Source organism: Pseudophryne corroboree, chromosome 2, assembly GCF_028390025.1.
Source record: "Pseudophryne corroboree isolate aPseCor3 chromosome 2, aPseCor3.hap2, whole genome shotgun sequence".
In the NCBI taxonomy this organism is placed as follows: Eukaryota; Metazoa; Chordata; class Amphibia; order Anura; family Myobatrachidae; genus Pseudophryne; species Pseudophryne corroboree.
In genome coordinates this window covers 970091121-970106946 of record NC_086445.1, presented here as the reverse complement: position 1 = coordinate 970106946, position 15826 = coordinate 970091121, and the positions used below count along the sequence as shown (strand labels likewise).

The following is a 15826-nucleotide window of genomic DNA, read 5'->3' as shown; positions in this document are numbered from 1 at the left end:
CATATGTTGACCTTTCATATGTCGACCATTTCCATGTGTCGACCATGTGTCCATGTCGACCATGTCAATGTCGACCAATAGTGGTCGACCTAATGACTGTCGACCATAACATGGTCGACCATTCATACCGGAACCTAAAACACCTACATGCTAAAAATGTCTTAGTTCTGTCATGAATTTTTTTCTGGTAGTTTGAGTGCAAAATGTTTAATTATAATACATTTTCTTTTTGGTATGTTGTATAGTATTCCTTATAATTTGGTTTAACTTTAAACATATTGTATTAATTTTGATAATGACAGAATTTAATATAATTGGTACATAAGGTATGCACACACAATATTACCATTTACAGTATATCAAATTGACTTATTCTATTAAAAAAAGTTCACATTTAGCAGAACATATAATTACGTAAAGTTTTAAATTACCTTATTCTATTGAATAAAGATAATTTATTTTTCATTAATCTACCGAATTATATATATATATATACCGCAACTACCACCTGGGTGGAAGGTGCACTCACGCCCAGAAATCAGTCTCTGAATTCACTTGTAAATTCAATATAATTTTATTCAGGTTCACTGTTGATGCCGTTTTTCATCGACGTTTCGGTCCATGTGAGGACCTTTATCAAGATTGGCACTTAAAACACCTATACAATCAGAAACAATTAAAATTAATATGTATAAGAACCCAGATTATTCAACACCAGCACCACCAGTGCCTCCCAGGCCCTATGGACTGTCACCAAACAGCAAAATCGTGCTTTAAAAAATATCTCAATCCATGTGTGATTTAGAGACGCCTCCACCCTTAGATATCACCTTACACTGAGTAAATATTCTTTCTCAACAAGTAGTTACCTGGACAACATACCAGATCACACTGATGTACTAGATAGCTTTTTCAACATAGTGAAGATGCTGCAAGAAATGATAACCTATTAGATAAATTACAAATAACTAAATGGTATAAGGCAAACACCTAAGGCCACCCATTGAAAATCATACCTATTCATTTATAGGAACAGCACATGGCAGCTGAAGGCTCAAAGCATATTTCAAACACTAAATCTGTAATTAAAAGGCAAAAAAGAAATGATCACCAACCATAGTCCTATGTCAGAGAGTAGCTGCAGGAGAACCATACTCACTGTTCAAGTGTCCAGAGCCAAATGAGAGCTGCATGTAGTTCAGCCTCAGCTGACAGCTATTTAAGGATCAACCACAGGAAGTGCCAATTAGAAAAATTAACATAGACTAAACCACGCTTCAAAAGATTGCTGCTCAGAGATCACAACCAGACCCACTGAGTAAATGCTACAATGCCTACAAGACAGGCTAATGATGTATCGCTAGGATAAGCGACTTAAATATGGGAAAATTTTGTAGTTTAACGTGGCAAAAGCCGGAGACGCGTCTTTTGCGTTCCACCGGCAGGAAGTCCCTGCGTTCCACTCAGCGGAAGTACCGCTAACTGGTTTCCACCGGCGGGAAGTCCCTGCGTTCCACTCGAAGGAGAAGCCGTTGCTCGGCTCACCAACGGACTACATACTCATAGAAAAAATGTGTAACTAGATGAGGGGTGCTCACAAATGGCGAACATCCACCCGGGTTAGAAGTTCAATAATCCAGTCCGCACATAACTTGAGAGAACGTGGGGATCACAACTACTATCCGCTTAGCCGGAAGTGACATCATACACTATACTGGGCTAGCCCATGTGGAGGCTGTCAATCACCAGAAACGTCACGTATATGTCAATAAGAAAATAGGATAATAAGAGGGCCCCAGATCCAATGACCACACTCACCCAATACATCTAAACAGACATACATCTAGTCAATAGAACATATTGAATACTACATTAGTATAATATTATAGCAAAAAAGTTTTAGTGATAATAGGTGGTCAAGGGTACAGGGGGTGGTGCGATCATTAGATTCAATGAGCCCTCATGACATGTCAAGGACCTGGGATGGCTCCGGGAAACATAAAAAACATATAAAACATAAGCAAAGACACATAAATAGATGCCCTTACTTTCTTAATCACTATACATAGAAAAAACATACATAAAAAACATAAAACATAAAACATAAAAACACAAGTTCAGACCCACTCCTTATATGATAATCATATCAGAATGCCCTTCGTCCTCAAAACACAAGACATCTTCAATAGAATCCAACATCCGAAAAGGAATTGGACTCTAAAGAAAAATGTTAAGGGGGTTGGCCTCATTGAGGCCCCTTGGAGACACCGTGTTGAGTTTGTGTATCCAAAAACTTTCCCTCTGTTTGAGCAATAGGGTACGATCACCTCCACTTGTGGGTGGAGGTACCCAATCGATAAGCTGGCACTTCAGGGCAGATACTTGGTGTCTAACTGACACGAAATGTCGTGCTACGGGTTTATCAGAAGAACCCACATTAAGGGCCGTATGTATAGATGACCGATGGTTGGCCATCCGGTCGCGAAAAGGACGCGTCGTCAATCCGACATAACATAACCCACATGGGCATTTTAGAAGATAAATAACGTGGTCCAATCGACAGTGTAGATGATACCTGATAAATATTTTTTTCCCTGTGTGGGGATGATACAAAAAGGAACCAGTGATCATAGATCTGCACGTAGTGCACCCCCCGCAGGAAAAGCTGCCAGGTTTGGCCTGCATAAGCTGGATGTGGGACTGGTTCTGTTCGGGGAATGTCGTGGGTCTCATTAACAATTGTTTTAGGTTAGCCCCTCGTTTATATGCAACCATGGGAGCTGGTGTTTTTAGGAACGGCAAATTGCTGTCAGTGGCTATTATTGGCCAATGTTTCCGTAGGGCTTTTCTAGTGGCATTTGTAGAACTATCAAACTGAGTGGAACATATCATACGATTATTGCGAGTAGCATTTCTAACCTGTTGTCCGTTAAAAATGCTATTCGCTTTATTGAGGCAACGTGTAAGAATACCTCTAGAGTACCCTCGCTCAAGAAAGCGAGAAGTAATTTCAGTACATTGCTGGTCTTTGAGTGTTGGGTTGGAATTGATCCTAATAGCTCTGAGATACTGGGATATGGGCAATCCCTCTTTAAGAGCTGGGGGATGGTGGCTATTTGCGTGCAGCGTCAGATTGCGATCCGTAGGTTTACGGTACATGGAGGTGTCCAGTCGATCACCAGTTCTGGTGATGCTGACATCCAGGAAATTTGCTATAATATTATACTAATGTAGTATTCAATATGTTCTATTGACTAGATGTATGTCTGTTTAGATGTATTGGGTGAGTGTGGTCATTGGATCTGGGGCCCTCTTATTATCCTATTTTCTTATTGACATATACGTGACGTTTCTGGTGATTGACAGCCTCCACATGGGCTAGCCCAGTATAGTGTATGATGTCACTTCCGGCTAAGCGGATAGTAGTTGTGATCCCCACGTTCTCTCAAGTTATGTGCGGACTGGATTATTGAACTTCTAACCCAGGTGGATGTTCGCCATTTGTGAGCACCCCTCATCTAGTTACACATTTTTTCTATGAGTATGTAGTCCGTTGGTGAGCCGAGCAACGGCTTCTCCTTCGAGTGGAACGCAGGGACTTCCCGCCGGTGGAACGCAGTTAGCGGTACTTCCGCTGAGTGGAACGCAGGGACTTCCTGCCGGTGGAACGCAAAAGACGCGTCTCCGGCTTTTGCCACGTTAAACTACAAAATTTTCCCATATTTAAGTCGCTTATCCTAGCGATACATCATTAGCCTGTCTTGTAGGCTTTGTAGCATTTACTCAGTGGGTCTGGTTGTGATCTCTGAGCAGCAATCTTTTGAAGCATGGTTTAGTCTATGTTAATTTTTCTAATTGGCACTTCCTGTGGTTGATCCTTAAATAGCTGTCAGCTGAGGCTGAACTACATGCAGCTCTCATTTGGCTCTGGACACTTGAACAGTGAGTATGGTTCTCCTGCAGCTACTCTCTGACATAGGACTATGGTTGGTGATCATTTCTTTTTTGCCTTTTAATTACAGATTTAGTGTTTGAAATATGCTTTGAGCCTTCAGCTGCCATGTGCTGTTCCTATAAATGACTAGGTATGATTTTCAATGGGTGGCCTTAGGTGTTTGCCTTATACCATTTAGTTATTTGTAATTTATCTAATAGGTTATCATTTCTTGCAGCATCTTCACTATGTTGAAAAAGCTATCTAGTACATCAGTGTGATCTGGTATGTTGTCCAGGTAACTACTTGTTGAGAAAGAATATTTACTCAGTGTAAGGTGATATCTAAGGGTGGAGGCGTCTCTAAATCACACATGGATTGAGATATTTTTTAAAGCACGATTTTGCTGTTTGGTGACAGTCCATAGGGCCTGGGAGGCACTGGTGGTGCTGGTGTTGAATAATCTGGGTTCTTATACATATTAATTTTAATTGTTTCTGATTGTATAGGTGTTTTAAGTGCCAATCTTGATAAAGGTCCTCACATGGACCGAAACGTCGATGAAAAACGGCATCAACAGTGAACCTGAATAAAATTATATTGAATTTACAAGTGAATTCAGAGACTGATTTCTGGGCGTGAGTGCACCTTCCACCCAGGTGGTTGTTGCGGTATATTGGTGGCCTCTTTGGTCATTAGGAGCACCCGCCGTCGTTACCATATATTGATGAGAGTGCAGGACTTTCCAAGGATATATATATATATATATATATATATATATGTGTGTGTGTGTTTCTCATAGCTAGATACTTTCGCATATCAAAAGTATACATAGTAAATGCACTGCAAATTATAGAAAACCCTTAAAATATATATATATTATTATTCACAATATATACAGTAATCTACTTGACTTAATTTGGCACCCAGAACATAAATACACCCTGGGCCATTTTATCCATAAGGTTGTCTAGGCTGAAGCCTTGGGGCCCTGCAGGGACTAGGGGCACATCAAAATTTTTAATTTGTATTTTGCTGAGGCAGTTACCTGCACCCCAGGGCTCCAATGGTTAAAAGCACTTTGCACTCTGCACCATAACAATGTACACTTGTATTCAGCTGCGGTTTGTTTTGAGACAATGGGGAGGGGCGGCTATTTCAAAAGAGAAAAGAAAAGGAAGCACTGTGAGAAAAGAGGTCAGCGGAATTTATTTCAACTCGGTTTCGGTGGCAGTGTAAAAACTGGGGGGTGGTCCGGGGGTACACTGGACCACCCATTAGCCGGAAACACCAATTTAGTAATTTAATTAATGTCCTTTCGTCAGAATTGCATTTGCTGACCAACCCCACCCCCCATGTTAACAACCAACTGAATTGTATAGTATGCGCGTGGCGTGATGTGATGATGCAGTCACACCTGTCAATGCCCTGCTGCCACAGTAGATGTGAAGCTGCTTACCTCCCGCCTCCCTGTGGGCTGCGGGAGTGTGGCCAAACTACACAGACCACCCAAGCCCATCTCTGTCCATTAGAGCCTGAGGAGAAGCTGCTATTGTCCTCCCGAGTCCCACCCACCTGCACTGTCCTCTTGCATTGTCCACCTGCGGGGCACGGCCAATACTACAGCGGCGGTCAGAGCCTGAGGATAAGCTATTGGCTGTTGCTGCCCTCCCACACTGTTTCCCCTCCCGTGCTATCCTCCTACTGGGTGCAGGCAGTGGCCATTACTACACCGGCTTTCAGAGCCTGAGGAGAAGTGTCCTGCCTTCCCCTTTCCTTCGCTGCCTTCCAGAGACTCTGTCCTCCTGCAGGCTGCACAGTGACAGTCACGCTGTGCATCAATGACATTATCTGGCTGGAGCCAGAGGTCCATATCTCAGGTCCTAGTCTAGACAAGGTTTGTACCTATTCTGAAACAAAGTATTAAGGAGATGATTAAATTAGCTGGGATGTGCCGAACATTGTGCTCTGGAACGGCCTATTGTGAGACCCCTACATCAATGATCTCACGTCACAACGGTGCCCAGGAAAACGGCTATGTGGTTACTGTAACTGGCAAATATGTGCACAGCAATGCTCAGTGGCCCAGTATTCCTACTTGAATTAACCCCTAAATAACCTTGTTATCTTTACATAACCCAAGTGTTCTTCTTTATTTGACCTAAATAGCTAAATTGAGTAAGACCACGTTCACAGATTTATATGTAAATATCTTGTCCAAAATGAATAGAATAGTGCTGTCAGAGTGAGGAAAAGATGCTGTCCACCCGTCCTATCTCCTGCGGTGCGCAGCCATACTACACCGGCCACCCAAGCCCGCCTCTGTCCACCAGAGCCTGAGGAGAAGCTGCTGCTGCTGTCTTCCAGAGTCCTGCCCTTCCTCCCTCCTGTGCTATCCTCCTGCAAGGAGTGGACTGTGGGGGTTATTCAAACCCGATCGCTGGTGTGCGTTTTCGCTCAGCAGTGATCGGGTCTGAACTGCACATGCGTATGCACCGCAATGCACAGGTGTAACGGGGATTGTGGACAGCGATGGGATAAACGAAGAAAGCGATCGCACCGGTGATCACAAGAAGATTGACAGGAAGAGGCCATTTGGGGGCGGCAACTGACCATTTCCAGGGAGTGTCTGGGAAAACGCAGGTGTGTACACCCGTTTGGATGGAGGGTTTCTGATGGCAGCTCCGGCCCCGATCATCGCACGGCAAGAGTAAGTCCTGGGCTGTGCAGAGAATTCACAGACCATTTTTTTGTGCAGCACAGCACCCCTGCACAGCGAATATCCCCTCCCCCAGTACGCGGCGACTATCTGCAAAAACCGTCTGCTCGTGACCAGGTCTTTATGACCCCCTGTGGCCATACTGCACCGGATGTCAGAGCCTGAGGAGAAGCTGCTGCTACCTCCCTGTAGTATATGGTCACCAATTCGGTCTGTATTATATGGGCTCACCAATGCTGTGTGAGAAACCCCTGGCAACGAGCATGAGATCCCTGACCTTAGCATGTGACCCCTGACAATAAGCAGGAATCCCCTAGCAACAAGCTTGAAACTCCTGGCAATGAGCATGAGACCCCTGACACAAGCATGATACACCTGTCAACAAGCAGGTAACACCTGGAAATGAGCAGGGGACCCCTGGCAATGAACAGGAAACCCCTGACAATGAGAATGGAATCCTTGGCAATGAGCATGAGACTCCTGACATTGAGCAGGTAATTTTAAAAGTAATTAGAAGCCTTCCTGTGTGGCATAATTTGTAAAGGGCATTATTGTGTGTAGGGCATAAAATGCTGTCAGGGCCATAACTGTGTGTGGCATAATGTGTAATTGGCATTATGATGTGTGGCATAATGTGCAATGGGCATTATGATGTGTGGCATAATGTGCAATGGGCCTTAAGGTGTGGCATAATGTGTTATGGGCATTACGGTGTGTGGCACAATGTGCAATGGGCATTACAATATGCGGCATGGTTCCAATACAGAAGATAGACATTATGAAGATAGACAGTCATTAGGTCTACTGTAAAACATCAACAGTCAAAAGGTTGAAAGGGTCAAAAAGGTAGCAGGGTCAAAAGGTTGACAGGGTCAAAAGGTCAATGGCTGTTAAAAGGTTGACAGTCAGAAAAGGTCAACCGAATCAAAAGGTCAACAGAGTCAAAAGGTCGACACACAAAAACAAAATTTTGGTTGTTATTATGTGTTTTTAGAATTTTCACCCCAATTTGTTGAAATGCGTCCCCTCGGGGGTTCGCTTTGCTTGCCACACTTTGGGCACAGTGGCTTGCTCTGCTCCGCTTTGCTCGCCACAAGGTTACTAATGTTGAGAGTTTGAGACATGCATAGTCAGTTTGATGAAATGTGTCCACTTGCCGCGCTTTGGCCTCGGTTTATGACATGGATAGTAAATGCAGCAACAGTTGTAAAAATGTTTATTTAAAAAAGTGTCAACCTTTTGACCCTGTCAACCTTTTGGCTGTTGACCTTTTGACCCTGTTTGCCTAAAGCATGTCGACTATTAGTGGTCGACCTATTGACTATAGACCTTTTTATTGTAGATCTATAGACCAGATACTGTGTGGCATAATGTGTAATGGGCATTACGGTGTGTGGCATAAGGTGTAATGGGCATTACGGTGTGTGGCATAATGTGTAGTGGGCATTGCGGTGTGTGACATATTGTGTATGGGGCATTACTATAAGGAGAAAAATTGCAAATAATGTAAGAGGCATGAATCAGGATTTTTTTTTATTTTCCTGTGGTGGCAAATACCTGGGCATGCAGGTTGCAAAACTGGGGTATAAAGTTGTCTTTTCCTGCAAGGCCATGCCACTTGCAGCAATGCCACATCCCTTACAGCGAGGTGACACCCGTTTTTCTTTCAAAGGATAATTCTTTCTTTTTAAGGTGCACCCCCGCTCTAGCTCCTTTCACATTACTCATAGCCCCGCCTACTGGTGCCCACCACTGGGAGTTCCTGCGTGTAAATACTGAAAGTGTAAATAATGTCATAAGCTCCACTTCCCAAATGGCAGCTGAAGTGGGGTAAAAGATTGACGTGCCAAAGGGGGCTTGGAATATCTGAAAGCCTAGGGGCCCGGCCATGGGTTAATAGGCCCTGTATACATTACAGGTACACCATACTGTATTAGTTAAAAATTATTGTTATGCTTTTGCTCAAATCTAGCAAGGCACAGATATTTGGACTGGACAAAACAGGACAATGGTGACTTAAAGTTGAAGACAAGTACAGGGTAAATAAACATTGACATAAGTACTGTATCAGGGTGGCAGAAAACCATGGGATTAGTTGCCGTTGAGGATGGTTTACTTAAGAGAAGGATAAGCACAAGAGGGTTGAGGGCCCTGCTCGTGAGAGCTTATGCAGGTATCAGGGAGTATCTCCTCAGGAGCTATGTACTCTTACACAGCAGACAAGAAAATTGATTTTTTTCCTTGAGCATCTTGCAGTTCACAGAAAGCGATACCTACAAACTCTACATGAGGTATCCACGGGGGTTTTATTTTATTCTCACAGAACTCCTGTTTTATGATTGGGTATTCACACTGGCAGTCTCTAACTCAGACAGGCTTCCAGCTGTGGTCATATCCAATTAAACAAAGTTTTTCTCCTTACAGTTCCATAGTCAATCTCTTCCTTTCAGAGGTCGTCATTATACACAGATGGAGCAGCGCTCATCTGAAGCGGCTCCATCGCAGGCATGCATGCATGCACTTCCAGCATGACTTGGCCATCCTTCCACCTAGCCCCACCGGGAGTTCACAGAGATGCTCTCCGATAGTGAATGGGGTGCATCTCCGCCAGCGTCTCAATCGTGCCACGGATGGAGATGCTCTCCCATTCTAGTGAATGAGGCACATATCTGTCGGGGGCATGCGCCTGGCCGGATGGAGATGCTCTCAGCGTTAGGTGCGCCCAAGCACAGACGGAGCCATGACTAGCGTGGCTCCATCTGTACTATAACACTCCTCAGTGTCAAGGACATATAGTTGCTGTCACTATCAGTCTTTCATTTATTTTGCACAGCACACTTGCCCTATCTGAACTTGACTCTCTACTCTCTCTTATCAAAGACACATATAGCAATTAGGTCTTTGACTATGGTTTCACCTTTGATTCTCAGGTGCACCAAATTAGTTCCAACTTTTGTGGCTGAGAAGTTTTGGGAGAAATGTAAGAAGTTGTGAGTACAAACTCGCACTTACTCATTGCAAGTTTGGTTCAAGATTGTTCTGAAACTTGTACTTTGTAATAGAGTGCGAGTTTAAAGGTGCCAACGTAACTTGCATGAGACATCACACAAGAATTCTGGTGGTGGAGCCACCAAAAACTTGCAAATTGGAATGTGAGTTACATTGCATAATGGTTGTATAGTTTAAAACAAAGTGAGCCATTGGTCCCCAAAAGTCACCTGACTTGTACCTCACAGGCCCTTTATAAGTCCCACCTCTGCCATTTTTTTATTTGATGGTTTGTGTAGGTATGGAGGAGCTTTGTTTGTGATTTGAATGTTTGTCGGTTTGCAGGATGGCTTTCAGGCTTAGAGTTGGTGGTGAGCAGAGTCAGAAGTAGGAGGGAGGTGCAGGGTGGTGAGGAGGAGGAGGTAGAAAAGCCTGCTGTTTCTGCACATGGGATGACCACTGGGTAAAATGTCTGGTGTACGTGTGAGGAGATATGCATACTAGTGCATGCAGTTGTGCCAGTGCACAGTAGACTCCTAGGAGCACAGTCACACCACACAACCATGGCATGCAAAAATGCATTATGGCAGGGAATGTGCAATGCCGTCAATACAGATAGCAACTGCAAGCGCTTAAAAATTTTAAGAATTGCTTCAATAGTGTCAAGCATGTGCTCAAGGCGAAGCTGGTAGAGGAGCTACAGGAGTTGGACAGGGGGTGACCCAGCAACCCCGATTGACTATACAGCCTATTTCCCTCCTGAAATCCTGCCTGGCACCTATATGGAAGACACAGATCATCCACCATCTCAATGCTAACCTGGTGAGTGACCAAAAAATATTTTCCTTGTTACAACCTAATTCGGTCAGAACTTAGGGGGACATTTATTAAGCAGTGAAAAGAGCAGAGAAGTGAGCCAGTGGAGAAATTGCCCCATCAACCAATCAGCAGCTCTGTATCATTTTATAGTATGCAAATTATAGATGTTACTTCAGTGCTGATTGGTCACCATGGGCAACTTCTCCATTGGCTCACTTCTCTGCTCTTATCAATACTTAGTAAATATCCCCCTTAGTGTTAGACTATTCTTTTAGTTAGATAAACTGTTACTGATTAAATAACACAAATGTAATCCCAACATCCTGATGAGTGTGAGGAACTACTATTTGCAAATGTTTACAATGTTCACCCTTTTTTAGTTTCTTTCCTCAGCTGCATAACAGAAGAAGTCTTCTGGCCAAGCTGCTAAACAGCGACATTCACAAACCAATGAGGCTGTTGAATCATAAAAGACACAAAACAAAGAAAAGTATAATCACCCCTGGGTCAGCAGTCCTCTGCAATACGACTATATTGTCTTGTAACATGAATGCCATTATCATTTTGACATTTATCCCAACAACCATTTAACAATGTAATGAGGCCAAAAACATAGAAATTAAATCTTCTAAATTATGGCCAGATGGTTAGTCACTGATATGTAAACTACAAACTTAGAAACCATGCTTGTAGTGTTGTAAATTCAATAGCTTCATGGAGTCACTATTGAGAACACCTGTGCACAAGCATGGATATCTGCAAAATAATTATTGTAAGAAGGGCTAAATTACTAGGGACAGTGTATTTTGTTTTAAACAAGAATTAATACTTATTATTAAGATCCACTTTTCAGGTCCTTCTCATGCTGTTTCGCCAAGACTGGTTGTCATTGAGCAGTTCACCAATCATGAGGAAATCATTCTGATGCCTGTTGATCCTGTTGAGCCAGCAGAAAACACTGCAGCAGGCTTCATTATAGAGACCAAGGGATGGCAGCAGGCCCCGCCATAGCCCACGCCACACCTCAACCCAGCCCATCTGTTGAAGAGATGGCACAGTCCCTGGAGAACTTCTGCCACATGCAGGTGAACTTCGTGAACACTCAAACACAACAAATGAATGCTATCAGCAGTCAGCTCAGGAAATTACTGTAACTAAAGTCAGGCCCGCCATCAGGGGGGTGCTGTGGGCACAGCTGTCCCGGGCCCGACCTCTCTAAAAGAGAGGAGAGGGCCCGGGCCACTGATGCCACTTCCCGCCCACCGCCGCCATCCGTCCTCTGTCCGCCGTCCATCCTCCTGCCGCCGCCACTGCCGCCCGTTGTTTGCCCGGCTCCTGCATGCTATTGAAAATGTCTCTCAAGATGGCCGTCGCCTCTGAGGAGACAGTTATTAAAGATACTAGAGGAGGCTGTAGTACCTTTAATAACTGTCTCCTTCGAGGCGGTGGCCATTTTGGAAGGGAAATTTTCAATAGTTTTACTTGAAGCAGGCTGCTGAACAGTCTACTGCGTCTCCAGCGGCTTCGTCAGTGGCTGCAGGGAGCGGGGCAAGCAGAACCCCTGACAACAAGCAGTCCCCCTGTGAGCAGGTACTGGGGCAATATTGTGTGGGGTATCACTGTGTGGGCATAATATGGTGTTGGGGGCAAAACTATGGGCATTTAGACATTTTATTTTCTGTTTTATATATATATATATATATATATATATATAAAATTATTTTTTTATGTAACTATTGTTTATTTTCAATGTTTTTTTTTTTTTTTTTTTTTTTTGAGGGGCTGCCTATTTTGCCAGTCCCGGGCCCCATTATTTCTGATGGCAGCCTGACTATTGTCACCAGAGTGGCACAGAGTACAGGAACCAGAATGACCCATAACATTGATATGCACTTGTTATACGTTAGTCAGGCTATTAGGGGGCAAACAGACTCCCATACCCCCAAAAAATACAGTACTGGTAGGTTAACTGGCTTGTGACAAAAGAAAAACTGAATAACCCTAGTGTGTCTGTGTGCCCATGTGCCAGCGAGTATAGATTGTTAGCTCCACTGCTTAAAGACTGATAGGAATGACTAAATATTCTCTGTAAAGTGATACATAATAATTATTTGGGTCCTGAACAGCAATGAAATCAAAGACCAGAAGACAGCTATACAGCCAAAGAACCATTAGTCAAATGCTAATAAAAAATGAATTTGAGATGCTAACAAATTTAATTAGTATCAAGTAACACAGCAGTATTTAAAAATAAAATATAATTTTACATAGTTTACCTTTGTCTTGAAAAAGAAAATTGCAACATACATAGCTTTTAAACTGCTACTTAGCAATAATTGAAATAATTATACAATACTTAAGTACTATTTCAATGCACAAGTACAGTATTTATTATTTTATAATTGCTACACTATACATCTCAATGACAACAAATATTTATTGTATTTATTTTAATGGCAGCATATTGTAGGTGGACGGAAACAATGTTTGGGTTTTAAAACTTTGAAAATACAGTATGACTGCTGTAATTATATTTTGTCTGCAAACAGTAACAATCCTAATTCTGTTTTGATGTGAAATGCTTTTGTTTGATGATGAGGCTATGAATGAATATACATAATTTATTTTTCTTTAAACATTATAATTTCATTTTAATTACATTCATGTTTTAGAAGGCTCTATCTAATGACGTTTTCATTAAGAACATATTAGAAGGGTATCAAATATTAATTACAGTAACCTCATTCATTGGCATCTGTTTCATAAGATAAGTGAGGATGACTATATTACAGATGAATAATGTCAGTTTTGTTTTATATTCATTCTTTATCTTCATTTCTTTGAAATTTAAGAAAAACAGAAACAAAATAACTTTAAAACAGCTGTAAAATATTTGAATATTATAAGTAATTCACATTATGGGGGGATGCATCTGATGAAGGACAGAACTTCCGAAAAGCGTCACGCATAAGTACATCATCTCACTGGACGTCTTACCGGAGGGGATCTGCCTGATTAGGATTTTAAGCTACCAGTGTCTGGAAGGATGCGGGCACAGTGTGATTGACAGTGGGGTGGTGGCGTGACATTGGGGGGGCCGTAATGGGCCAGAAGGGAGCGGGCCGGGAGTGTTTTGGGGCTACTGCCTGTGACGTTTAAAAAAATGGCGGCAGGCCACCTGACAGCACAGCCAGGATGCGCTGCCAGAGGTTAACCTTAATTTGATTTGTCACAATGAAATTGCAGATGCATCTGGAGGCGGCCTGTGACACATGCTGGGCAGTCTTGACCTGTATTGGGCGGCCCCCAGCACATGAGGAGATGGATACAGATCTGGATGCATATGCAACGATCTGCGTACATCTCTAAATAAGGTAAAAACTTAACCTCACTCGCAAGAGTGGGTGAGCCACGCGCTTGACAGAGTTGATTCTCCTCTAGCAGCTGAAAAAGAATTTTGGAACGTCACTCCAAACTGAACACAATATGCAATTGTACTCTAGGTACCAAAGACAGCGCTTAATGATACACAACAAGATATTAATAGAAATTAAAAGTAAAAAAGATGTATGCAGACAGGTGTAAAGGATCAATCAATATTTATTGAATTTCTATTTGGTCGGTTAAAAATGCTTTGTTACACATATAAGAGCATTTATGTGAACAAGTTAAAACATGACTGACTTGAAGCAAGCTGGGTGATCGTGTGCAGGGCACTAATAAGTAACCAGTGGTTGGTGGACCTATGTTTCCTGGGTATAAATGGTAAGTCTCTCCATTAATAGTTACCGATCCTGGTGGAACCAATTGTCACATTCCCTGGTGATGTCTCAGCATGAAGAGATTTCAACACACCGGTTGGGGGAAATAGGTCCTCCGTTTAGCAATGGAAAGGTCATCAGAGAGAGTCCCAGGCTTGTTCTGAAGAAGGTCCACCGTCCAAATGTCCTGGATAGTAGTGCCACACGATCCACTAGTATGGTGCTTACGCGTTTCGCTGACTTCCAGGGGCAGCTTTATCAAAGGTATATGCTCTCTGAGGCAGTCATCCCTTATATAGGACATAAATTGGTTAATCCACAACACCTGTCTGCAACATCAATTAAGTATAAATTACCTTAAAATCAACTTTCAAACATCTTATTTTGATTGAGGAGGCAAACTCATCATAAAGTATGTCTTTAATACTAAAAACGAGTACTGGAATTTATATTAATAAAACATGTGATCCATCTAAATAAATAAAATTACTTATTCTAAAAAACTAGAGAAATTACACATATTGGAGACAATGAACTCCGCTGTCTTCACTTCCTGTTATTTATAATGAACCTCTAGTGGTTGTGGACCCGGCGGTCACGTGGGATAGATGTCATAAGCCACGTGATCCGCGCTAACCAACAGCCAACAGTGTGACATCGACCAATTCAGACACTGCTTGTAATCGCGGGTGCCGGATAACCCGCGCCCACGTGATCGCATCGGCGCGTCACCGGACCACGTGACAAGGTCCGCGATCATGTGACGCAGTCACGTGATCCGGGGCCATTCAAACCATTGGTTCCCCGATGGCCGCATTCATTGGACGTGCGGTTTGTAAACAAACCATTCTATTAGATGTAGGATCTTCAATGTACACACTGTACTTATGGTTAATGCGGTTCTTTATTGCTATTGTAATAGTATCTTCAATTGGACACACATCTGATTCAATACGAACAACATGGGTTGCACTATAATAATCTTCTAATCTGGAAACAGATCTTTATACAATTTAGCGATTCTGGCATAATTAACACAAGCTTTATTCTAAAGTGCAGAGTTTCTGTTGATTAGCATAAATCGTCTCAGACACAAAGGAAGGCCATCAAAAAAGGAGATGAGCACATTTTACATTTTACATTTCTTATCAAGGCATTGATTTTTCTTACTAGAATACTAATAAAAGGCCATCTTGCTAGCTCAATTAGAAGAAATATATCATATAACATATAGAGAAATATATAACCATTAAAAAGTGTTGAACAGCACAGAAAGAATGCAAAAGTGCATAAAATAACAGGTCCTGGATGTAACATACCCTGATATACAAACCACTGTATATCATAGATTATTAAATTACTGCATTTAATTCCATACCCTCATTTAGTCCATAGGGGTGCAGTGTATTCATCTTAAAAATCCAGTGGGTCTCCTGCCTCTGCAGCCGGTTAAATCTATCCCCTCCTCTCTGTGTAACTTTAATGTGTTCTAGACATACTATTGTTAGAGAGTCTGGATTACCCTGGTGACACTCAAGGAAGTGCCTGGAGACACTGTGGTACATTTTCTTATTGAGAATATTTCTTCTGTGTTCTAAGAATCTT

The 15826-nt window shown here is 42.5% G+C and overlaps 2 long non-coding RNA genes across 2 annotated transcripts; one reads left to right on the top strand and one right to left on the bottom strand.

Moving 5' to 3' along the window:
- Positions 1-555: 555 nt before the first annotated feature.
- LOC134987348 (uncharacterized) lies at positions 556-932 on the bottom strand. Its single transcript, XR_010193016.1, has 2 exons — positions 870-932; positions 556-658 (listed from the first exon to the last, which is right to left on the bottom strand). It is a non-coding gene; the product is annotated as an uncharacterized LOC134987348 (long non-coding RNA).
- Positions 933-4022: 3090 nt separating this feature from the next.
- Positions 4023-4546, top strand: LOC134987337 (uncharacterized). The gene is made up of 3 exons (XR_010193005.1): positions 4023-4085; positions 4173-4232; positions 4444-4546. It is a non-coding gene; the product is annotated as an uncharacterized LOC134987337 (long non-coding RNA).
- The last annotated feature ends 11280 nt before the right edge of the window (positions 4547-15826 follow it).